This window comes from Crocuta crocuta, unplaced genomic scaffold (assembly GCF_008692635.1).
Source record: "Crocuta crocuta isolate KB4526 unplaced genomic scaffold, BGI_CrCroc_1.0 scaffold164, whole genome shotgun sequence".
Classification (NCBI taxonomy): domain Eukaryota; kingdom Metazoa; phylum Chordata; class Mammalia; order Carnivora; family Hyaenidae; genus Crocuta; species Crocuta crocuta.
Genome location: NW_027530016.1, coordinates 4,330,874 through 4,357,844, shown reverse-complemented (window position 1 = coordinate 4,357,844; position 26,971 = coordinate 4,330,874). Strand labels below are relative to the sequence as shown.

The following is a 26,971-nucleotide window of genomic DNA, read 5'->3' as shown; positions in this document are numbered from 1 at the left end:
TTTCCTCTGATAATAAGCTATTTGCAAAAACAATTCATGAGACTTCCTGTCTTAAGCTTACAGCCTGATGACCTGTAGAATAATCTGAACTCTTGCCACATTCGGGGAGGCCAGGCAGAAGAAGGGACAGTCGTACTGGTCTTCTCTTTAGAGACTCACTGGAGAGCCACACACTTTGGCTTCCCAACAAGTGTAGGAACCAGTGTACAGTGGAATGGGTCACCAGGGACACAGCTATAGAATGAAATGGAACCTCACCAAAGCCACAAAAGCCACTTCTACTTCCTTTCTTTTTTAACTTTCTTTTTTGATAATGGCCATATCCCTCACAAATATTGTCCCCATACTCTAAGGCCACAAAACGGTTTTCTTCAGTCAATAGGTATTATTATAATTCAGTGCTATCCACACATATTCCAGCTGTCTTTAGAGCTGCATAGGGTCCAGGATTGCTTACAAGAGAAGGTTCCTCCCAACCTTATGATTATCTTGTGTTGGGTCATAAATTAAGGCCTTTTCCCCCCAAGGATCCGACAAGGTATTTTGATGGGTCTGCTGGTTAGGTATTACCAGTGGCCTGTGCAGCAACAGAGTCTGTCAGGAGACCTGGTCACGTATGTGCATGGAGTCATTGTATTGTAGATGCTCTTTTTTGTTTTTTTCTCTTTTCAGCCTACTTAACAGCATCTTTCCTTCGAACCCTTGTGTATTATTGTTGATCACATGACAGCATAAAAATTGGAGCCAAGAAGGCTGAAGCAGAGGACACTGAAAACACCCCCAAGGCTTAGAAGTGCTTGTCCATCTTGAAGATCCATTGGATGGCTCATCTATCCTTTTCTCCAAAACAGACCCTGTTGGGAAATCTTATAAGATCCTGTAGACAACATCTGGTGGTCAGGAGAAGTGCAAAAAGGCAGTGCATGTGGAGAGTTCTCTGTTTACACTGGAGGTCATTGATAGAGGACTGTTTCACCACAGAAAGTGAAACTGTTTTGCTTAAAGAAACAAAGCAAAAGCCTAAAGCTGTTTTGCTGCCCGGCTCTCTGACAGCTGTGACTGAGCAGTCTGCTTATGCTGGTGAGGCATGCTTCAGATGAAAATCAAGTACAATTCTAAGCTAAAGGAAACCTTGTACACCCAGTCTGAAAGGTGAGTTAACCTTGATAATGGTAGTTGACTGATTCCACCGGAGGGAGGCCCTGTTTGGCTTCACTGGGTTTATGTACATGGTGTTTGGTTTTATTCCTTTTCCCAGAGGGGTGGCTTCACTGACTTCACTGACGAAGTGTCAGCAAAGCTCTCACCATGCACAAGGTTTGGAGGATTCTCTTTTATACCTCTTAAGTCCAGTCTTCTAGAATATACCTGTTCTAATCTTCTTTCCTGTCAGTCTTGAATGGAACACAGAAAGTGCTGTGTTGTGTCCCGTAATCCAGGGTATGATCCAAGCGTAGGCGCCTTTGACCCATGGTTGCAGAACACGGGATTGGACAGTAGATAGGAGAGGTCTAAAAATAAGAGCCGACACATATGGCCCAAAATTCATCTGTCAATTCAAGTGTCTTGGCTTCTATCAAATTTTTGTTCATTCATTCAAGCAATGGCATGGCTTCCATTGATAATTAAATATATGCTGGGCACTGTTCAGGAAGTTGGAGATTTATCTATGAACAACAGAAAAAATAGTCCTTTGGCAATCTTACATTTGGCAGAAAGGAGACAATGACAAAGGACTATAAACACAGGCAGTAGAAAGCAAGGTGTAAGATGTCTCAGCATCAGGGGCAGGTACCTCTAGCAGGTTAACATGCTAGCATTTGTGGGCATGATGGGTATACTTATGGTACCTGAGGCAGGGCTACAAAGCCAGTCAACCAAGAGCCTATCTCTGTTTCTATTTTTCCATTTAGAACACAGGTATAATAAGATCACTTCAGAATGCTTTGAATTCCATGTGCAAAAAATGATCCCTGATGTCAAGGCAAAGTTGTTCTCACTCCAGCATGAATGTTGTTTGGGTTTGTTTCTTCTTTTTAATCTTGTCACCATTCTAAAGCTGTGTGCTCCGGTAGGATATGCCCCTGGACTCCAATCAGGGGACTGACCCATGTTCTGGCCTGGCTCTGCCATGAGGAGATGTGCAACCTCTGACAACCCCAGTCTCTTCCCCTATGAAATCACCGAGTTGGACCAGAAGACCTGTAAGCTCAATGTTATTTTCATCTCCAATATAATTCAAAGAAATATCATCCTCTAAACCAGTATTAACAATATAAATGCTGATTATTTTAAGAAAATTCTCAGGGTGCCTAGGTGGCTCAGGCAGTTAAGAGCCCAACTTCGCCTCAGGTCATGATCTCAAACCGCTTGGGAGTTCAAGCCCCATGTGGGGCTCTGTTCTGACAGCTCAGAGCCTGGAGCCTGCTTCAGATTCTGTGTCTCCCTCTCTGTCTTTCCCCCAGTGCATGCTGTCTCTCCCCCTCTCTCAAAAATAAGTAAACATTTAAAAAAAGAAAGAAAGAAAATTTTCTTGGTTAGCTTATGGCCTGAACTAATTTTTGTGCATTTAATGCAACAATTTTATTGTTATTTCATTGACTAAAAGCATATGTTTTCCTAATTTTCTCTTATTTCTGTGTATCTAATTTGCAGAGTTTCAAGATCTCTATCAACAGTTTGGCCATCAATTTAGCTTTTTGACTGCTCTTATGAGATTTCTATTTTTGTTTTCTTACTCCAGATCAGTGTTCCTGATGTTGTATATACTCTATGGTCAGATTGATATTATTTGTAGTTACATAGTATGTATACTATTTGGTATATATTAATAATATATAGTGGCTACCATTTACCAAGCAAGGCACAAAATGTCTCATGCGATCATTACAGTAACCCTAAAGGATCTACTATTATCATCTTTATCTTATAAGAGGAGAAACAGATGGCTAGAGGGGTAAGATTCACACTGCTAGGGAAATCCCTGTTGGGATTCTGGAGCTCACATTCTATTCCACACTGACTCAATTGGTCTCTAAAAAATATGGGAGGGAAAGACAGAGATAGAGACAGAGACAGAGAGGAAGGAAGGGGAAAGGAAAAAGATAAATTCATGGGAAAAAATGTAAAATGCTTATGATATTTTAAAAATTCTAATAATTTTATTTAGTTCCCTGGAAAAATGTACAATATTGCAGTTCTACAGTTTAGGTTATCTGCCTTATAGAAAATTACAGGACCAGTGAGAGAAATAATGCTGCCTATTTTAGCCATTACAATGTTATTCTCTGGATCTATTTAGGAAGTAGTAAAATGGAGGCAGCATTCCAATCTCTCAGTCTGAAATTAGATCTGGGCCCTACGGCCAGGGTAAGGCAGGCAGCAAGCGGCCCAAGGCCAAAGCGTGCACCAGGACTAACCCAAAGGCTCATGCTCCGATAGAGAGAAGAACAAATCCACAAATTCCATGATAATAAATGGTTACTTCTTCTGAGCGTCCGAACAGTCTATTCGATTTTCAAGTAAGGTCAAGTCAGAAAGCTGAATTTAGGACAATAATATTCTGATTGGAAAGCATGCAACTTGTCAAAAAGCGCATGCCTAGCATATTCTCTGGCTTATCTAAATTCATGACCCTTTTTGGAAAGCTATGATGTCTTGCTGAAGCCTCAGCTTTGCTGTAAAGCTCTGGTGCCCACCAGGAGGCAGCGTCTGTCTGTCCTTCCCCGGGTGGGCCTTGAGCACCTTTACACTTCATCACTGACAACCTGCAACTGGCTGAGTCAAGGACTGAGTGCTTCACTAAGGTTATTAATGAGTCGCTGTAACTTCAGAGTTTTTTGTTTCCTGCAAAGATCACAAGTACAAAAACAGATTCATTTAATCAGAGAGAACTAGAAAATAACTATCTTGTACTCGTAAATTATTAATCTCTATAAATCAGCAATAACTCCTCACTGCCTTCTAAAAAATTACTTTTATAATTTTATTCAATATCAAGGACCTTATTTCCTCCTGAACTATCCACGTAGCAGCAGGGGAGCAGAGAAGCCTATGTGAGCAAATACATTTATGTTCTACAACAGCTTATGAACATCTCATTTCTTGATGACATGTTTGTCTGAAAGCAGAGAGGGATATTTTTCGACCAAAGCTATAAGGTTGTTATAACATCTATCTTTTTTGTTCACCATGAGAAATGTTTTGAAATGTCCAGTGCAGTTATGTGAACTGTATGCACAATGTTCAACAGGTCTCTAGAAGTTTTTCACCTTGTAAAACTGAAACCCTATATGCCCTGAGAAACAGCTCATTTGCTCTCTTCTCCTCAGCCCCCAGCAACTACTGTTCTACTTTCTCTGTCTGTGATTTTGACTATTCACAGCTACCTCATAGCAGCAGAATTGTGCTTTATTTGTGTTTCTGTAACTGTCTTATTTCACTTAATATCCACAAGACTTATCCATGTTGTAGGATTCTTTCTTTTTAAAGGCTGAGTAATATTCCATTGTGTGTATATGTGTGTGCATGCCACATTTTTTTAATGTTTATTATTTATTTTTGAGAGAGACAGGGTGTGTATTATTTGTAAAAAGTTCAAAAAAAGGCAAAACTATGGAGCCAGAGGTCAGAATATGATTTCCATTGGTGGAGTATTAACTGGTAGGAAATGCAAGGGTTATCTGGAATGCTATAAATATGTTACAGGTAGATCTGGGTAGTAGTTACATGAATGTATACATATATATGAAAATCAATTAAGCTGTATAGTATATTTCAATCTGTACACTTTCCTTTATAGAAGCTGCAACTACCCAAAAAGTAAAAGAAAGATCAGTCAAGGACCCATTTGCATTATAAGATACTCTGTCTTTGAAGAAAAGCTACCACCCCAAAATCAACTAGTAAGTGAGTCTGGGAAATGCTGGACAGAAAAAAAAAAATCCAAACTCAGCACTGAAGTGGTCTTCAAAAAATGGCAGAGAATGAAAGGCTTCATTTACTCTGCACCTACTTCCTGGCAGTAAATAAGAAAAATATGTTGACTTAGAAGGTATTTATAGTCCTCTCATTTATTATAATGTCCTCAGCACATCATAGTGTGCTAATTTTTAAATGCTACAATGCATCACTCAGTTGTCATTCACAACAATTAACTGGGGATCCACTGTGAGCTTAGCTTTGTTTATATGAACTTGTTGCCTTGCATTGTTAGGCATAGAGTTACATTTGTTTGTGTTCATTCCTTATTGCAGCAAAGCAATGCAGTGATGTAAATAGAGGACTGAAAATCAAGCCATCGCTGAAAGATTAGTGTTCTACATAACTCAGCTCTAAATAGAGCTGAGTTCCATCATCTCTTTCGATATGAAAGGAAGCACTACCTCATGAAATCATCCTAATTTATAGCCAGGACTCTTTATTAGTAATCATAATATAGCACTGTCTAGATTTTGAGATATAAGTAAACCATAATAAATCCTCATTTAATTAGCCTGTTTTCCACTGAAAGAGACTTTGACTACCAACGTCTATCCCGGGATAGACAATTAGGTGGTACTGGATTCCTCCAGGATTAGAAATACAATTAAAGTGAGACCTACTTCGTGTGTGCTGAGCCACATGAAAACAAATGCATTTCTTACCTTCAGCCAGTTCAATCACTGTCATCTCTCACCTGTACAGTTATAATAACCTTGCACCTGGTGTCCCTGCTTCTACTCTTGCCCTTTGTTCTCTACACAGCAGCTGGAGTGGTCCTTTTAAAACCTCAGTCTGATCAAAAGCCGCCTTTGCTCAAAACCCTCCAAAGTCTTCCCATCTCACTCAGAATAAAATCCATATTACAGGGTCCTATGCTATCTGGCTTCAATAACTCTCTGACCTTCTTTGTAACACCCTCCCTTCCACTCTTTCCAGACAGCTGGCCCCTTCCTGGTCCTGAGCAGTCCTGAGTACTTTTGTACTTGGTCCCTCAGAACCTGTATAACTTGCTCCCCGACTGCGTTCTTGAATCAGTTCAACTCTCACCTCATTTTAGTGATTCCTGACCACTCTAAGATAGATCCTTCCAACAGTATCTATATCCGTACCTCCATACTTTCTTTCTCTTCATAGTCCTTGTCAGTATCCTACATGTTTAAGAAGTGTGCGTTTGTTGTCTGTCTCTAGAACGTGAGCTCCCCCTACTGGAGATAGGGACTTCATTTGTTCACTGTTGCACTCCCAGAGTCTAGTACAGCGCCTGCTACATGACAGCTGTTTGATAAATACTTGTTGATTAATTATATAGTGAATGGTTTAATGTATATTCAGAGAGAATGTAATCTGTAATTATCTTAAGTTAGGAATTAGAAAATCATTTCTAAGCTATATATTGTCAGCTGTTAGGGTATCATCAGCATCTTTCTATCAAAGATATTTTTAAATGGGTTGACATTTCTAACATTTATAAAGGCACTGAGATATGTATGACGAACTGTAACTTTCATTCTTGTGATATGACATAAATAGAGCATAAAGCTTTATGATACTGACAATATCATAATTTCTGGCCAGTGTTTATTTAGCAGTGTTTATTTAGCAGAAGACCTACCTACATCAGAGTTATAGTCATTGCTCAGACACAGCAAGGTGTTCCTTGTAGTTTTTTGATATATATCATCTAGTACAGAACACTAACTGCCTTTCCCTCACTGTTCAAGAGAGACATACAGACACCCATTGCCATTCATTACTCTACAAGTGGGGTCAGCAAACTACAGCATGTGCACCAAAAGCAGCCCAACCACCTGTTTTTGTGCAGTCTGAAAGCTAACAATAATTGTACATTTTGAACAGTTACAAAACAAATAATTATGCACCAGAGACTATATGTCACCCACACAGCCTAAAACATTTGTTATCTGGTCCTTTACAGGAATGTTTGCTGACTCTTGCCCCTCAAAATCAGGGTAATGGCCATGACCTGGGGAGAGGGGAAAGGATCTTGAAAACAAAGAGCTGAACATAAATGTGCTGAAACATCTGGTGTGGCTTGCTGAATCAGTCCATATTTCAAGGGCAATGGGTTTCTTAACAGAAGATGGAGAGGAAAACTTTGGCAATGACTGGAGGAGATGATAACGGCCGGAAGAGCATAACCCTCTCTGTAAACTTCAAATCTGCAGTTTCAGAAAGGGGAAAGCCAGATAAAACTAATTATAAAAATGAATATAAGGCAAAACACGAGAAGGAAAAAATAAGCTTCATGGTATTGTAGGTCAAGTGCCTCCTTGTGGCAAGAACTCTTAGATATCCATCAATGATCATTCTCCCTGTCTTTTAGTAATAAACTTCTTAATCCAAGATTGGAAGAGGGCCGTCCAACTAAAGACTGCATTTTCCAGCCTCCATTGAGGCTACCCATGGCTAGGTTCTAAGTGGGATATGAACCCAAAAGATACACTTCATGTCCATGTAACTAACTTCTAGGTTGACCACAGAACAAAATAACCTGCGCTTCCCTTTACCCTTTCTTCTTCCCATTGGCTGGGAGATGAAGATGCAGGTCAAGGCTATACAGTCACACCCCCGTCCCCCAATCTTGAACTGCTTATCTCGATAACTTCTTTAAAGGCCAAAATAAGCTCCTATCTTGATTAAGCCATTGCCTTTGGGGTGGTCTCTGTTACAACAACTTAAACTAAAAGACAAGGGACAGTGATGTTGCTTCTAGGTGTATATACATGAATGCAAAATATATGTTAACATAAGATAGAGTAATGTTAAAATTTTAATGTAAGATAAAAGCTTGTCATTTTAAAAAAATTTAATGTTCATTTTTTTATTTTTGAGAGAGAGAAAGAGAGACATAGTGTGAGTAAGGGAGCAGCAGAGAGAGAGGGAGAGAGAATCTGAAACAGGCTCCAGGCTCCAAGCTGTCAGCACAGAGCCTGATACAGGGCTTGACCTCACAAACGTGAGATCACGACCTGAGCCAAAGTCCAGCGCTTAACCAACTTAGCCACCCAGGCCCCCCAAAAGCAATTTCTTAAACATCATCAGGATATCTCCCACTCATGTATTCACCAAGAATCATACTTATGTATTAGCACACAAAATACAGGAAAACACGCAGTGATGGTTTCCTTACAACATGTTATGGTTTTGCAATTTAAATTTTAAACTTTGATTAACCTTAAATTGATTTTCGTGTAAGAAAATAAAGAATGCGTGCTATTTTTTTGTTTTGTTTTGAAGGGCTATTTTGTTGCCCCAACTTCGTTTCTTCAATAATCCATCGATTTGGAGATCTACTTTTATTACTCATTTCTGCATGCATTCCTTTTCTCACTCAGCAAATACCAGTTGAAAGCCTACTGTGCTAGATGCTGGAACCACAGTCCAGGCCACGCACTGTCACATCGTGCAGCGCAGGATGGTGGAGGACACCATAACAAGCAGGCCAATGAGTAAGTACAACCTGCAAGGTGCTGAGAAGGAAGCAAATCCAGTGCAGAGAGAGAATGATGGGGTGGAGATGCAGGACACCTTCCTCTTACAGACTGCTGGAAGGAAGTTCCGTTGAATTTAAGCCAGAGCTCAAAGCATGAGCCCCGCAAAGAGCCAGGGAATAAGCACCTCCCCACCCCCCACCCCCATGGAAGGAGCAGCACGTGCATGGGCTCTAAGGAAAAAGATCCTGTTCTTTAAAGGCAAGAAACAGCTGGTGTGGCTGAGACATGCTGAGCATGGAGATGTGTGCTACAAGATTAGGTTAGCAGGCCTATTGGATTGAGAGAGTCAGGGTAGGAATATGGATTCCAACTGCATGGAAACCCACTGAAAGCTTTTAAGTCAAGGCCTACCTAACTCTATTATGTTCTTAGGTAATGACTCTGGATGTTTTGAGGAGAAAGGATAGGAGGAAGCTAATAAAAGAAGTAGGAGAACCACAATAAAGAAAATTGGGAAATGACTGCAATACATTCAGGGAAACAAAACTCCCATATACCATGGACTCTATTTCAGATCTCCATTCCACTGCATTGATCTGACTTTTTATTCCCTCATCAGGAGCATGATTAAAACATTTCTGACCACTCCATGATACATTTTAATTTGAGGTGGAGCATGTTTTCTCATCTCTCCCAACTCAGAATTTCTCAGATATTCCTGCATGTTTGTTCTTCCATTTGATCTTTGGGATCATGTTGTCAAATAACATGATCCACAAATAACCCTAGCCGGATTTTGATGGGGAATCCATGAACTTTATAAATTAATTTTGGGAGAATTAACGTTCTTGTAATCTTAAGTGTCTTTACCCAAAACAAAATGTCCCTATATTTACTCCTGTCTTCTTTCCTGACCCTCAGTAATTAATTTTTTTTAATGTTTTTGTTTTTGTTTTTGTTTTTAATTTCTAGGAGAGAGAGAGACAGCGTGAGCAGGGGAGGGTCAGAGAGAGAGAGGGAGTCACAGACTGAAACAGGCTCCAGGCTCTGAGCTGGCAGTCAGCACAGAGCCCGACGCGGGGCTCGAACCCACGAACCGCCAGATCATGACCTAAGCGAAAGTCGGCGCTTAACCGACTAAGCCACCCAGGCGCCCCTCAGTAATTATTTTTTAATTTTAGAAAGAGAGAGAAAGAGAGAGTGCACTTGAGTAGGGGAGGGGCGGAAAGAGAGGGAGAGAGAGAATCCCAAACAGATTCCACACTCAGCACAGAGCCCGATATGGGGCTCGATCCAATGACCCTAGGATCATGACCTGAGTTAAAACCAATTGGACACTCAACCAACTGAGCCACCAAGGCACCTCTCAGTAGTTATTTTTATAATAATTTTCTCTATGTTAGTCCTGTACATTTCTTTTCAAGTTAATTTTTTTACAATTTTTGTTACTTTTACAGTTGTGTTAATACCTTTCCTTTGTTATACTTCCTGACATAACTTTTATCTTATTCCTTATATTTGTAGTAGAGAGGAAAATGTATCCAGGAGAGTTGAGTTGATCACATATTTTTTTTTCCTGATCCATTGGTCTCACACCTGGATTATGGTTCTTGAAATTAAAAATCAAGAATTATTGCCTTTGTTATCTGGTTCCACCATGACAGCTTCCCTTAAAGAGGCTTCCTGTCGCCTGACCCACCTGAGGAAAAGTGATAGGGGAAGCAGGAAGTATGGGGAGAAAAAAATAAATCCACTATTGTTTCAAATTATCATTCCATTATATTAAGTATAGATTATAACATATGTATATGAAAACAGAACATTAAGTGGGACTTTTTATGTTGTCTCACATTCTGTGACCCCCTCCCCTCGAAGAAAGACAAAGGTTCACACATCCAAGAAGAGGTGCAAGGCATATTCTCAGGATTTACACACACACACACACACACACACACACACTTCTACACAAGTGTATATACACATACATGCAAAATGGAATCCCCTGAGGGATACGAATACAGATTGTTTCATTTTGTTCTCCGTACTCTTCTATGTTTTACAAACATTTGCCAATGAACCAACTTTACTTTACGATCAGGAAAAAAAATTACATAGCAAACATAAGATTTCTGACTCTCTTTCTACCCACTAAATTAGCTTTAGTTGGTATACAGACGTGGTAGTCTTTAAGGACAGGTTCCATTATGCTCAGGCAAGAAGAGTAATAACACAATGGTGGAGTGGCTGGAGTCACGAGCCATTCCAGTCCCCAGAAACAGTAATGCAGCAATCAACATTTCTTCAATGGCTATAATTTGCAGGCATTGTGATAAGGGCCTGACAATGACTATGGTGCTGTCTTCTTTTACAGGAGGTCACATAACACAAAAGAGATCGATGGTATGGGCTCTTGCAACTATGAGAGCCCTCAGAGGCCAGCAAATCTGAAATAACAAAAATACAACTTTTCAAAGCCACAGGAACAAGACCTTTACAAATTCATCATTTGAAGAGATTGCCCTGGCAGGCAGAGTGCTGTCTTTCCCTGGATGTGGGTAAGTAAGCAAAAGCCGAATGTCTTTCTTTCTGGGATACTTAAGATCCCATTGGATGCAAATATGGATTGAATGGCCTCTGAAACTTCTCCCGTCTTTAAATACCATCCCTCTGTAAGATCTGCAATGCCTGGGAGGGTCAGAAGAGGTATATGAGAGGAAGTGAGACATATTATCTCTCCGTACAGGTTTCCATTCATTCTCTCCTCCTCCTCAATGTACCATGTATTTCTCCAGTGAGTTCATCCCTGGATAAATGATTTTAGCAATAGGTTTAGGTAAGTAGAGCAAGACGCCACCAGAGTTCATGTCTCCTCTCTCTAAGTAATATGTAGGTATGAAAACTTGATTTACATACAGATTCATTTTCCCCTTTCTTTTCAAAATTGTTATTTTATACAAGAGCTATTTTATCCAAAAGGAAACAAAAACATGAGCTAGAAAAATACGTACCTACCTATATTCATTCATGATGGCAAAAGAAACATTTTTAAAGAACAATAGAACCAATAAATTAATCATTTGGTCTATGTATACAATGTCAAATAACCAGTTTGCTATTTCACTGAAATACCCACAGTGTAAATGAACTCACAGGTTATTTATATATTATACCACCTCAACCTAATATTGATACACAGCATTATTTTTGAAATGACCAAAAGTTAATGGGACTTTAGGGCCTTTGGAATACCTAAAAATAGCCTAATGACTGAAATAATTTTTCCATATTCACAAATGCAAAGCCTAGAAGAAAAAGTTTAGTCTAGCACATCACTTGTAAATTTAAAAATATCTGTATACTTGTTCACATCTCCAAAGAATTCAGACCCAACTGATACTACTCAACAGGAGATGGTGGCACTTTTGAAGGGAAATTATACAAATATATACTCAGTTCTCTGGTGAGGACTTGTCATCCTCACTTAAGTAAAATACGCATTACACAACTCATTATAGGAAACCAAAGCATTACCTAGTAAGTGATCATTTGTAACACGGTTCCCTTCCTGTCTATTAAAAGGTCAACTTGCAAACCTCAAGAGTGCCCCATTGTGGAACAGTGGAACAACTGACTTCTACTCAGGGTTTTCCTAGTTTTCTTTCTGCTTTATTTTGTTTTCTTGTAAGGATTTCTCTTTATAAGAGAACCTTTCGCTAGTTTAGAACTTATAACTAAATTTCCTTAGGAGCTGAAAAAAGTAAAGAGCCAATTATATCCACGAGTACATTCATCCATGTAGTTTAGGTGACTTTATATTTCTTAGGAACAAAAGATCCTTCATATTTCTTAACTTGTATACTTTAATGACTATTCCAAAAAGAAAATAAAAGCTACCTGTCCAAAGTGCTGTCTTATTTTAATACATGATGCCCCAAGGGGAAGGACATTTAAATCATAAAAAGAATATTAGAGACATCACAAAATTCTCTTCCCCTAAAGGTAAGAGACAAAAAGGGGTATAAAATATAATGACACCCTATTTCCAAGCTTCATCTCATAATTAAATCAATTAAATTTTAAGAGAATTGTGTATATAATTCACACAATTATTTTTTCTTCCTACTATGGAATGTGTATTGTGTAAATCTAAAAGGGAGTGAAGCCCTGGGTCTGGGCTTGAGGCTTATGTCTGATCCTTCAAACCCCACTAACAAAAAACACTCATCTGCAATGTCATCTATCTAGTTGTTGCACAGTTTTGGTTAACAGTTTCCTCAGCGCAGTGAAGCTCCAATGCCCTCCTGAATTATTCTTCCCTCTACCCCATTACCCCAATATCTGGGGACAGCCCTTATGACTTTCCTGGGTGTTCTATTTTCAGGTGAATTAGCTCTGTAACCTCAAGCGGCTCCTCACAAGATGCCATTTCCCTGCTTCTCCCAGTCCTCATTATAATCTACAGGGCCACTTGTGTGGAGGACACCGCCTCCAAGCTTAAACTAAAACTTGAAATCCTCGGAAAGAACAAAAACAAGGATATCCAGCCAGATGTGTCTCTAAAGCAATGAACAAGGCTTCAAAAAATTGAGTTTCCATTCAAATATGTTATACCATCACTGAAGAAGTACAAGTCAGCAGAAACCTAGAGTGGAATGTTCCAAAGTGGTGGTGGTATTGTAACAATAATAATAATATCTTGCACAAGTTATGAAGTAAACAGCATCAACTCCTGTAAAAGAATACTGATGGTTGAAGCACAATGTTCACTGATACCTGAAGAATGTGAACCAGTTGTGAATAGCAAGGAGAAACTGAAAGCAGAGAGAAAGCCAGGACAAAGTTGAGTGGATGTTGCAAAGCAAAGCATTGCAGATACACTGGTGGGCATTTATGATACAAAACCGAACTGCAGTGCAATGAATCAAATGGATGACAACAGTTCAAAGAAGCAGAAACAAAATACGCGTACCTACAACTGCAAACAATGGCATAATCACAAAATGCCAACCACAAAGAAAGCATAAGCAAGGACATTTAAAAAGCCAAACAGAAAACTGTTTCCTGCTCTGATGGATAGTTTTGGCAGGCTATGATTCAGCAAATTAAAAGAGCCCATTCAGTTCCACTCAGAAATCATCCTCACTGACACTGGCTTGTCATGATTTTATGTTTTAACCAAGGCAGGATGACCAGGCTGCCAGAAAGAAACGAGAAGGAATATTTAAAGATGATAGTGATAAGAATGAGTGTGGACCTTCTTTTCAGACTTTTGAAAAATGAAGAATCTTGTAGGGGAAAAAAAACATCTATGAAGTAGAAGAAACTGACTTTGAATTGTGGATTATGTGCTTTTTCTTCCTTGAACTTGATCTGCTGGTGACCTGTGCAGTCTACATTGCTGACATGTGTCCTCAGATATGTGTCCTCAGACATGTGTCCAGACGTGTATTTCTCTTGTCTTCTGACAGGCCCCCTGGGGCCTCTGCGCAGAAGGCATTTTTTTTTTTTTTTAATTTCCTACGTTGGGATCCTCTTGAAGTTAGGCAGTAAAATTTGGGTTCCAATCCCACATGAGTTACAGTTCATGATTACAAAATTTCAAAATATATTCATTTTTTCTACCGAGACACTAGGCAAGCCAGACAGAATTCCATGTGACCTCTACTGCAGAGGAGAATTTTCCTAAATCCACGCCTTCTCTGGTGGTAGTCCTTCAAGGAGTCTGGCCGTATGCTGTATAGCCAAGTACCCTAGCTCTTGCCTCCTGTCCCCATGTGAATGTCAAGATCCAAATCCTAGGAAATGGAATCTAATAGCCCTTCCCCAACCTCTTCTCTCCAAGCCAGTTGGAGCACTAGCTTTCCCATTTATTGCTCTGGTTTTCATTTCTGCCTTTTTTTCCTGACGCTGGAAATTTCCCATATATTCTACATGGTATATAACAAATATATTTGTAAATCATTTTAAATAAATGAGTAATCAGTGTGTGGATATGTCATAATCTATTTACCTACCTATCAAACTGTTGGATTTTGTACCATGAAAAATAACACTCAAGCAAACATCACTATACCTAAACATTTGTGGAAATAAGCAATCATTTCCCTAGGATAGATTTCTAGTAATGAATGGTTGAGTCAAAGGGTAAGTATATTTTGAAGGTTTTCATATCAGTCATAGATAGCACACTTTGGCAGTTTTCTTATGATATTTACTTAATTCTTCCTTATTTTATACTTATTGATGGACTTATATTTCTAGTAACTTTCAAGCCTATGGTCAATAAATGCATGATATTCCAGTACTTTGAACATAAATACCACCAAAGCATTTAATAAAAGTCTACTGGCTTGAATTAAACCAAATTTGGTGATTTCAATTGTCCAGAATCAATAGTAATGAACTTGTCCTTGAGTTTCCTTGGAAGATAGCTTCAGCACAGAAAATACAGGTCCTGTGTATCCAGGTTTTTTGCCATATCTCCAGGGAAAGGAGATGATGGAAGATTGAGGAATAATGAATGAACATGTAGTAGCAAGAAAGACAGGAAAAATGGCTTAAGACTGCATTAATAAGTGCACAGTTTCGTTAGTCATTACAGAAAGGCCAGTCATAAGCACAATAAGGAACCATTTCATACTCACTGAGATGGCTAACATCAAAAGACAGACAATAACAAGTGATAAGAAAGATGTGGAAGAATTGAAACTTTCATCCATCGCTGGTGGAAATGTAAACAGAGCATCACTTTGGAAAATAGTTTGGCAATTCACCAAAATGTTAAACATAGAGTTACCAATGACCCAGCAATTTCATTCCTGGGTATCTACCCAGGAGGAATGAAGAAATATGTACACACAAAAACTTGTACATGATTGTTCATAGCAGCATTATTCATAAGAGGCAAAAAGTGGAAATAACCCAAATGTCCATCAAATGATGATATTATAAACAAGATGTGGTATGTCTGCCCATACAATGGAATATTATTTGTCCATGAAAGAAATGAAGAACTTACATATGTTACAATATGAATGAACCTTGGAAATGTGATGCCTAGAGAAAGAAGCCAGTCACAAAAGACCATATATTGTATGATTCCATTCATATGAAATTCCAGAACAGGCAAATCCATGGAGACAGGGACTGGGAGGAAGAGAAAACACAAATGACTGCTAATGGGTACTGGGGTTTCTTTGGAGGATGATAAAAATCTTCGCAAGTTAGATTATGGTATTGATTGCACATTAACCATTAAATTCTACATGTTAAACAAGTGAACTTTCTGATATGTAAATCATATCTCAATAAAGCTGTTCAAAAAAAAAAAAGAAAGAAAGAAAAAAGAGATCTTAACTTCAACTTACATGCTTCATCCTTCTTACCAGATTCCACCTTCCAGTCATTACCATCCTTAGGCATGGCCAAATTTCTCTCTGGCTCGATAATAGTTTGACACTTTCCCCCCAAATTCCCACAGCTTATAAAGAATTCAGTGCCTGCTAACTTTCCCCCAACCACTTTTTTCCTTCCTGCTGTTGATTTCAGCACTGGTTTGCCCAGTTTCAATCTTATTCATTACCCTATTTTCTGATCGTGCACTATTTGCTCTGCAGAAAAATTTACAACGTGCCCCTTAGACTTTCACTGTTTAACAACATCTTTCTTTGTGCTGCCTGCCTCTTTGCAGAAGCCTTTGAAAGCAGGGAGAGGGAGGTTTGTATCTTTCCATAATGTGTTCTTGTGCCTTTGCATATAGCTCAAAGGTTATAACCTCACAGATTATGGCTGTAAAATACAAAACTTGAACAATAAACTTATAGGACCAGTGGTTTCAGAGACAATGAAATGCATATTGTATGATCTTACTTAAGAAGCACACTTTCTTTCACTTCTTCACCCCCAAACTCCCCTCTGCAACTGAGAACAAGGCATAATGGAGACATTTTCCAAAAGACAGCATAAAAACAGCCCTCTGTCTCCAATATTAATTTCCACAGCAATATTCTTCCTTACTTCTCCTTTCTAAGCCTACTAGTAACCCCACGTTGATTCATAATTACAGTTCTTCTAAAGTTTATAGTTTCTATGTATGGTCACTTCTGTAGGAATTACCAGAATATTGACTAGGCATTTGGATAGATGGGGGGTCAGGGGTATGGAGAGAGGATCTCCTTTGCTTCAGGGCATGTGGGGAGGGGGGTGGTGCTGAATGGCGATCATACAGTGGTGAATAAACAGAAATTTTGTTGAAGGAATAAGTTCCCTAGAGAGGAGGACTGAATTAGGGGCTAAACCAATTGTCCAAAAAGGTGGAGAGTAAATAGCAACCTGAATTCAGCAGAGACTGGGAAACTTGATGAAGAAAGCCCATTTTTTTATTCATACCAACCTATTCTTAGAGATGTTAAAAATTCAGCTGGCATGAGCGTTAAATAGATCAGTTTTTTTTTTTAAGTAAGCTCTCACACAGCCATCTCTTCTATTTTTATGATTTTATGCATGTGCTTTGCTACTTTTCTATTTCTTTTCCCCATTTTCTCTCAAGAGCCTACTCCTGACCAAGAAGTGTAATGATGGGAAATATACATTTCTTCAAGATAGTGTAAGATGCGGTTTACATTTTTGCTTCACTTTGCCCAAAGGGGAGTTATTTTCCCTTTTAAGGTGTTTCCAACTACAAAATTAGGGGAAGAGGGAAGGCAGGCCACACATGGAAAATGTGCACCCTAGCTGACTTTAGTTCACTTTTATATTTAGAGCCAGGAAGCCTAAAACTGAAACAAAACACAATGTGTTTGGCTATTGTGGTAAGAAATAAGCTTTCTTATGCTGAAATAATAAGATAATTTACCATAAGAAATCTTCTATAATGATAAGTAATAGTCTTTCCAAATCATAAATTTTATTTTATTTTATTTTTTTGTCTCCAGACATATCTTAATTTGCTAACCAGGCAGGATAGCCATTGCTGTGGTCAAAGAGATGAGACGCTCCATGCCTACCACCTGTCTCATGTTGCTATCAGACGTGTAGAGCTTGGAGTCAGAGACCCTCACATGCAGAAAAGAGGTTATTGGCATATGGGAGAAGAGAAAAACATGGGAATCAATGGTTCACCTAGGAGGGGAGTAAAATAGAGAAAAGGGCCCAGGACTGAGCGCTGAGGACATCAACAAATATGGGGAAAGCTAAGAAGGAAATGCCAGTGAAGGAGATGGAGACGGTGTAGTCAGGTGGGACAGTGGTGAGGTGTAACAGTGAAGTGGGACAAAACCAGAAAGGATGCCATGATGCAATCAGGGAAGAGGAATATTTTCTGAAGGAAGTCATGTCAAATACAGAAGTAAGAGGTGGACAAGAAAGTGGTCATTGCAGTTGACCTTGTGGAGGTAATAGTTGACCTTGGGAGGAGCAGTTTCAGAAGATAGTGAGGACCAAAGCCCCCATTAGAAAGGGTGGGGGAGAGAATAAGAAAGTGGGTGTCACAGGGGCCACCTGGGTGGCTCAGTCGGTTAAGCATCTGACTCTTGGTTTCAGATCAGGTCATGATCTCAGTTTTGTGAATTCAAGCCCTGCATCAGGCTCTGCGCTGGCAGCACCAAGCCTGCTTGGGATTCTCGTTCTCTTCCTCTCTCTTTGCCTCTCCCTCATTCACACTCAGTCTCTCTCAAAATAATAACCTTTAAAAAAATAAAGTGGATACTGTAAATATGGACAACTTTCAAGAAGTTTGCCTGTGAAGGGGAGCAAAGCTTTGAGGCAGCAGTTGGTGGGAACATTGAGTCATGGGAGAAAGATTTCTTTTTTGGTTGTTTTTCCAGATGGAAGATTTTAGAGCATTTAGTATGCTGATGAGAATGTCTCAGGAAAAGAGAAATTGATGTAGTGAGACAAAGAGTATCATACAGAATAGTTTCACTGTTCTCCAAGTCTTCTGTACTCCACCTGTCCCTCTTTCTTCCCTAATTCCTGACAACACTGATCATTTTACTGTCTCCATAACTTTGTCTTTTCCAGAATGTCAGATGTCAGATTGTTGGAATTATACAGTATGTGGACTTTCTCATTTCTTTTTAGCGCTGAATAATATTCCATTGTCTGGATGTACCACAGTTTATTTATCCATTTACCTACTATAGGACATCTTGGTTGCTTTCAAGTTTTGGCATTTATAAATAAATCTTCCATAAGTCTCTATGTGCAGATTTTTGTGTGGAGGTAACTTTTCAACCCAGCTGAGCAAATATCAAAGAATACAACTGCTGAATCATTTGTAAGAGTATTTTTGATTTTGTGAGAAACTATCAAACTGTTTACTGACTATACCAATTTTCATTCCTACTGTCAATGTGTAAGAGGCCCTGTCACTCCACATCCTCACCAGCATTCGTTGTTGTCAGTGTATTGGATTTTAGCCACTCTAATAGGTATGCAATAGTATCTCATTGTTGCTGTAATGTGCTCTTATGACATATGATGGGGAGCATCTTTTCATATGCCAATACGATATCCATATATCTTATTTGGTGAAATGTCTGTTCAAGCCTTTGCCCATTTTTTAAATCAGGTTGTCCATTTTCTTGTTGTTAAGTTTTAAGTGTTCTTTGTATATTTAGCATAATAGTCCTTTATCAAGTACGTCTTCTGCAAATATACTCTCTCAGTATGTGGCTAATCTCATGTTCCTGACGGTGTCTTTTGAGAGTAGATGTTTTTAGTTTTAATGAAGTTCAGCTTATCGAGTCTTTCTTCCATGAGTCATGTCTTGGGTTCCATTTCAAGGTCACTGCCTTACCCAAGGACATTCAGATTTTTTCCTGTGTTATCTCCTAGTTTTACAGTTTTTCATTTTACATTTAGATCTATGATTCCCTTTGAGTTATTTTTGTGAAAAGTGTAAAGTCTGTGCTTAGATTCATTTTTTTTTTTGCATGTGGATGTCTAATTGTAGCACCATCTGTTGAAAAGCCTTTTCTCCATTGTATTGCCCTTACTCTTTCATCTAAGATCAAAGTTAGATCTCTATGTGGGTCTATTTCTGGGCTTTTTATTCTGTTCCATTGATCTATTTGTCTATTCTTTTGCTATTGGCACACTGACTTGATTACTATAGCTTTATACTAAATCTTGAAGTCAGGTAGTTGATCCTCCAACTTTGTTCTTCTCTTTCAATATTGTGTTGACTATTCTGGGTCTTCTCCATATAAGCTTTGAACCACTTTGTCAATACCCACAAAAATAGTTTGCTGGGATTTTGACTGAGACAAAGATTAGTTTTTGACAATATTTGAGTGTATAATTTTTTAATCAGTAGGAATTAACATTCAAAACAAGTATCATTCTTGCCCAGTACTTCTGAATTTGCCAGACTACTGGAAAATGAAAAAATTAAATCCCAGATTGCTTTCAGTATTCCTTTTTTTAAAATTAAATATACTCTTTTTGTAATGTTTTTAATTTATTTTATTTATTTATTTATTTTGAGAGAGAGAGAGAGCATGCATGCACAAGCAGGGGAGGGGCAGAGAGAGAGGGTGACACAGAATCCAAAGCCAGCTCCATGCTCTGAGCTGTCAGCACAGAGCCCGACACAGGGTTCAAACTCATGAGCTGTGAGATCATGACCTGAGCCAAAGTCGGATGCTTAACCAAAACTGAGCCACCCAGGTACCCCTAAGTAGTCTTAAAATCCAATTGGAAAGAAAAGATTCACTTTTTTTTTTTTCTGAGACAGAGAGAGAGAGAGAGTGTGTGAGCAGGGAAGGGTCAGAGAGAGAGAGAGGGAGTCACAGAATCCGAAGCAAGCTCCAGGCTCTGAGCTGTCAGCACAGAGCCCGACACAGGGTTCAAACTCATGAGCTGTGAGATCATGACCTGAGCTGAGGTCAGACGCTTAACTGACTGAGCCACCCAAGTGCCCCAAAGATTCACTCTTGAAACAACTATAAAACAAAAAGGCAATGTATGACTTAATTACATCTGGGTAATAAAATCAACCCATGCTTTAACAGTTCAGAGAAGAAAAAAATTTAATAAAATGTATTTTTATACGTGAACATTAAGGTTGTGTGCCATACCAAACCCTTTCCTTGAAAATTCTGGTTAGTGTAGAGTATGTACAAGGTCAGGTTTTTCAGAAGCTGAGTGCCATTGTTATTACCCAGGTGCCAGAGGACTAGGATTTTGAGATGGACTAAATCAAAGTACGTCGTCAGGCCATAATCATCCCAAAAATGTATGTGAAGTTTTGCTGATGGCTAGGACACTAAAACCAAAGTCCTTTGTAGAAATTCATTATCCTACTTGCTGCCTCTAAGCCTTCAAACTTCACCAATTTACCCAGGAAAGCATTTAGGAGAATTGAGGATTGCCCTAGGGAGTGGAGGTGAGGGAAATCTGTAGTGTTTTACTAATTACTGTATTTTCTAAGACTACAACTGGCTAATTCAAGTCTTTTTCCACTAAGAGAAGGAGAAAAACACAGGGGAAAGGAGACAAACTATTCGGGTCGCTTACCTATCTTAATTTTTACGTATTTGATGTTTGAGAACACTGCTTCACTTAGACTTCTTGTGTTCTGGCACACAAAGGCTATAATCTGCCTTTGAATGTTACATACCTGTGACTCTGTTTGCCAAGTCAATTAACTTTTTACAATTTCATCATCAACCGAGAATTCCAAAAGTATGTTCTCATACTGCTGCTATGAATTAAAGAGAGCAAGAACTCTACAAAACTGAAATCTTTTTCAACCCTCAAAAATACCAAACACAAATCATGGGATTAACTTCAGTAGCAGAACAACATGTAGACTGCTGGTCAATTCAGTGAGTCTATCACTCGCTTCACAAAATAGAAGTAATTCTAGTTTGGCTTCTTAGATTTCGCGTGTAGAAACAAATACCTACACTTAGGGATCACACCTTCAGTTACTACAAGAATTTCACAGTTGAAATCCATGTCTTATGGGTGAAAGGCCCTTTGCAGATTCAAATTCAAAAACCATTTCTTTCTACAGACTGGTTATTTACTGAGATCCTCGAACTATTTGTGTCAGAGTAGAAGAGGGGGGTCAGCAGTTGTCTAGTGAATCTTTGATAAAGTAAGCCAATCTCAGATAATAAAATTTCTATTCTGTTTAATGGTATCTTTGCTGGTTTGTGTTTTTTTGGCAGAACAATCTGGTGTTTAGTAACCCCCAGTTATTATACATGTACTCAGACAAAAATATTCACGTTGTTTATTATTTGGTAAGCTACAAACAGGAATATTAAAATAGTATATCTCTATCTCCAAGCATTTCTTTATTTCACAAACATTTATCAGTTTCTGTCTGTATTTCATGCTCTGTACCAGGCCCTGAGCATAGAGAAAAGAGCCAAATGTAGCCCCCAGATTCAGGTTTATGATATGCACAAATAATTATAGCAAGCGACACATACCCTAATAGAATTGCCATCTAGAACCTATGGAAACTCCAACAGGAAATGATGTAGAAACAGAGTAGGATGAGCAGGAGTGTGCTGGGCAGAGTCTGGGAGGAAGGACATTCCTGACAGAAGAGCTACTCCTACAAACACAGGAAGGGGTCAGCTCACCCAGAACAAATGAAGCAGGTAGTCCTTTGTAGCTGCACCCAGGGCACAGGAGGAGAGGGTGCGAAAGAAGCTAGGTAGGTCAGTGGAAGCATCCTAGAACTCGTGTGCCCTTCCCAGCAGTTCGGGCCTCCTCAAAGAGTGGGGAGCCACCAAAAGATTTTAAGCAGGACATAGTCAAATTTATGCTTACAGATTCCTCTGCAAGCAATGCAGGGGATAGTCGGAGGAGATGAATAAGACTGGAAGCAAAGGAACAAGTTAGGAATTTATACAATGGTCCAGACAAGAAATAATGAGCACAATGGAATAGTCTTTAGTCCATAAAAAGAAACAGAGTACTGGGATTTGCCGCAACGTGGATGAACTGCAAAAACATTATGGTAAATGACAGGAGCCAATCACAACAGACCACGTACTCCATAACTCCATTTGTGGGAAATGTCCAGAATTGGGAAATATATAGAAGTAGAAAGTAGGTTAGGTGTTGGGAGGTGGAGGGACGGGGAGAATGGCTAAGGGGGTGCTCTTTGTGAGGTGGGATGACAAAAATGTTCTAGAATTGATTCTGGTAAGGGATGAACAACTTTGCGAATCTATTAAAAGCCATTGGATTGTACACTTTAAAGGGCAAATTTATGATATGTGAATTACACCTCAATAAAAAATATATATTTCTTTATGGAAAAGAATGAGGCTGAAATGAGAGTGGTAACAATTCCCCGATTCTGTCCTGTGGAGCCGGGTAGATGGGGCCGCCACACATCAGGACCAGGGATTCAGAAGGATGACAAGCCTCTGTCTTGTCACGTTTTCGTTTGTGATTCCTGTGAAGTATCAAGATGGTGATGAACCATAACCAGCACAAGTCATGAGAGAGTCTAGAGATAAGGATTTGAAAGAATTCAGCATATATTTTGTACTTATTTTATTAAAAAATTTTAAATGTTTTATTTATTTCTGAGAGAGAGAGAGACAGCATGAGCAGGGGAGGGTCAGAGAGAGAGGGAGACACAGAATCTGAAACAGGCTCCAGGCTCTGAGCTGGCTGTCAGCACAGAGCCCAACGCGGGACTCAAACCCACGAACTGTGAGATCATGACCTAAGCCGAAGTTGGACACTTAACTGACTGAGTCACCCAGGCGCCCCATATTTTGTACTTTGATCTATGGAAGTGGACACAACAAACTATTATGGGCACATGGGCCAAGAGAGCAGAGGTTGAGGGTGGGCCTTTGAAGGAAAGTTGTGTTGAAGGAACCAACAGAAGAGGTGCCCTCCAAGGAGGGTGAGAAGGTGGCAGAAAGAAAAAGGTAAATAAATACCCTAACGCCCACCCAGTCCAGTCACAGCACCAGCTCCAGTGTTTCAAAATACCTGGAAGCATCTCAAAATACTCGACTTTGCTAAATCAGGGAATGTGGTGGTCAGGTGCATCCACCCTGGACTCTGGAAGACTGCAGTGGCCCCGGGGCTCAGCCCCTGAGCTGGACATGCCCCTCCCCCACTTCTGCGGGTTGCTCCCCCTTCACCTGGTTGGGAACATCATCATCTCTTCACCTCTGTCTGCATTTTCCCTGTTCTGCTAATGAAGTGGTAATGTTCAGCTTTCATCATAATTAGAATCCATTTAGTTCAAGTGCTTTGTAATTAATCTTTTATGCGAATTAATTTTTTCCTACATTGGTATCTCACAAAACATGGGAAAACAAAACATTTCTCTTACAAGTCCATTGAATTACGCTTCTTTAACCTAAAAGGAGGGGGGAAATAGAGCCAGACAAATCAGGCCACAGAAAACCTCCCTTTGCTGAAAAACAGACTCTCAAGGCTGCATTAAATTTTGCATTCAGAAAACTGGAAAAGAAAGTTCCTCCAAACCATCCCTCCCCCCTCAGTTAGCAAGGGATTCCTTCTCAAATAGCTTATGGTCTAAGAAAACAAAAAGATTTTTCAATACTCATTTTTATATCTAGTCGGAATTTCTTCATTTGAATTTTAAATGTGGACTTATCAGCAAATGCTGCCAAGGAAAGTGCTCCAGATTATATCCTTTATTATTACCTTTCAGGCAATAAATAGGCTTTACATGTAAGTCCTGCTTTATGATTTTGAACAATCTCTTTTACATATTTTTCTGTCCTGATCCTCGCAGCAATGTAGGTAGAAACAGCACAGTCAGGGAAGAGGCTACTGACCCTATTTTCTTATATACATGGCCTTGGGCATGTCACTCTCTCTACCTGGGTTTTCTCATTTCTAGAATGATTGCTACTCACTGGGTGGCTTGAAGATTAACCGAATTTGTATATGCAAAGTGCTTAGAAGTCTACCTGGTATAGAGTAAATGTTCACTAAATACTATTAATATTGTAGTTACCATCGTTATCAATGTTTTCCAAGACCAGAGGCACAGAAAGGTAAAGCTTCTCAAATAATGCATAATACTAGGATGGAGTTTGGATGCTTTCCACTGGGCAGCTGAGCCAACACCAAACAAGGTTTTGGGACACAACCCAGGACCTTAGTGAACATTGGGGAGATTGCTGGGTGGTACCCAACCAAGAATGTGCCCTTTGCCAATAGTGCTGGCAAAGCCCTGCCCATCCCCCAGTTCCAATGAGAGCCAAGTTCTTTGCAGGGTAACCTTCAGCTCAGGGAAGCAGCATAAATTATGCTGTTTATTTGCCTTGCTCTTAGATACAACCAACACATCTCTAGTTCTCCTTTAGCATATACTCGTAGTTGGGGAATTCTTGAGTCAAAGATTACAAAGTTTTTCATCTCATGAAACAGACTGCCAAATTGCTTTCTGAAATTAGTACAACAAATTTGGTTGTACCGATTTCTTTCTACTGCTTGCTCTGAGTAGTCGTGAGAATACTGGTCTTCACCCATACTAATGTTGAACAAATCGTGCCAAGTTGACAGGCTGAAAATGACATTTCGGTATCAGTGTAATTTGTATTTATTGAATGTCCAGATAGGTTAAATGGGGTTTTTGCATGTGTTTATTGTCCATTTACAGTGTGTGTGTGAGTGTGTGTGTGTGTGTGATTGGCATCTCTTTCCATTTGGTGTTTCTTTTGAGGTTTATTTATTGATTTTAAGTATTAAAAACAATTTTTAAACATCTATTTAGTCTTGAGAGACAGAGACAGACAGAGCATGGGCATGGGAGAGGCAGAGAAAGGGGAAGACACAGAATCTGAAGCAGGCTCCAGGCTCTGAGCTGTCAGCACAGAGCCCAATGCAGGGCTCAAACTCACAAACTGTGATATCATGATCTGAGCTGAAGTCAGATGCTTAACCCACTGAGCCACCCAGCACCCTTGATTTTAAGTATTTTTATAGTTTATAAATATTAGCCATTTGTCATATTTCTTACAAATATGTTCTCCCACCCATTTGGTCATTGGTCTTTTAATTCCTTCTTAGTGTATGTGTGGATTTTTAAAAACAATACCATAGTCTTATCAGTAATGCTGTTAAATTTATCAATCTTTTCTTTTGCAAAATCTTCCATGGCTTTCATGCCATTTCAGTCCCATCCTGTCACATCTCAGACTTGGCTCTTTCAAATAGAAGCTCTATTCATTGTACTGCTGATGGAAATTTCCAGGGCCACCTTCCTACAGCCTAACTACCACCACTTGAGCCACTTCCATTCACATGCAGATCACCAGTAGACGCTTTCCAAGTGATAATCTGCCATTTTTTGCTTTTCTTTTCTTTTTTTCTTTTTCTTTTTTCTTTTTTAAAAATAGTTTACTGTCAAGTTGGTTTCCATATAACACCCAGTGCTCATCTCCACAAGTGCCCTCCTCTATGCATATCACCTCCCTTCCCCTCTCCCCAACCCCCATCAGCCCTCAGTTTGTTCTCCACATTCAGGAGTCTCTCATGGTTTGCCTCCCTCCCTCTCCCCCACTATTTTTCCCCTTCTTCTCCCCCATGGTCCTCCGTTAAGTTCTCCTATACATGGAAACATATGGTATCTGTCCTTCTCTGCCTGACTTATTTCACTAAGCGTAACACCCTCAAGTTCCATTCATGATGCTACACATGGCCAGATTTCATTGTTTCTCATTGCCATTAGTATTCCATTGCATAGATAAACCACATCTTCTTGATCCATTCGTCAGTTGATGGACACTTAGGCTCTTTCCATGTTTTGGCTATTGTGGAGAGTGCTGCTATGAGCATTGGGGTCCATGTGCCCCTATGCATCAGCACTCCTATATCCCTTGGGTAAATTCCTAGCAGTGCTATTGCTGGGTCATAGGGGAGTTCTATTGTTAATTTTTTGAGGAACCCCCATGCTGTTTTCCAGAGGGGTTGCACCAGTTTACATTCCCACCAACAGTGTAGGAGGGTGCCCATTTCTCCACATCCTCCAGCATCCCCTGATTTGTTCATTTTAGCCACTCTGGCCAGCGTGAGGTGGTATCTCAGTGTGGTTTTGTTTTGTATTTCCCTGATGGGGAGGGATGCTGAGCATCGTTTCATGTGTCTGTTGGCCATCTGGATGTCCTCTTTGAAGAAGTGTCTGTTCATGTCTTCTGCCCATTTCTTTACTGGATTGTTTGTTTTTCGGGTGTGGAGCTTGGTGAGCTCCTTATAGATTTTGGATACTAGCCCTTTATCTGATATGTCATTTGCAACTATCTTTTCCCATTTCATCAGTTGCTTATGAGTTTTATCTGCCATCTTTTTCTACATTAAGACCCAAACACTGTAATAAATATGTTTTTAAATATTTATTTATTTGTTAGAGAGAGAGCACAAGCAGGGGAGGGACAGAAAGAGAGGAAGACACAGAATCTGCAGCAGGCTCCAGGCTCCAAGCTGTCAGCACAGAGCCTAACACAGGGATTGAACACACAAACCATGAGATCATGACCTAGGCTGAAGTCAGTGCTTTACCAACCGAG

General features: G+C 39.6%; 1 long non-coding RNA gene across 2 annotated transcripts; it reads left to right on the top strand.

Annotated features, from left to right (window-relative positions):
* Window positions 1-1,045: 1,045 nt before the first annotated feature.
* Window positions 1,046-14,362, top strand: LOC144231690 (uncharacterized). 2 transcript variants are annotated; one of them, XR_013335145.1, is made up of 6 exons: window positions 1,046-1,152; window positions 2,076-2,204; window positions 4,802-4,904; window positions 8,340-8,453; window positions 10,810-10,993; window positions 12,820-14,362. It is a non-coding gene; the product is annotated as an uncharacterized LOC144231690 (long non-coding RNA). The 2 variants fall into 2 exon arrangements; XR_013335146.1 differs by lacking the exon at window positions 4,802-4,904.
* Window positions 14,363-26,971: the final 12,609 nt, after the last annotated feature.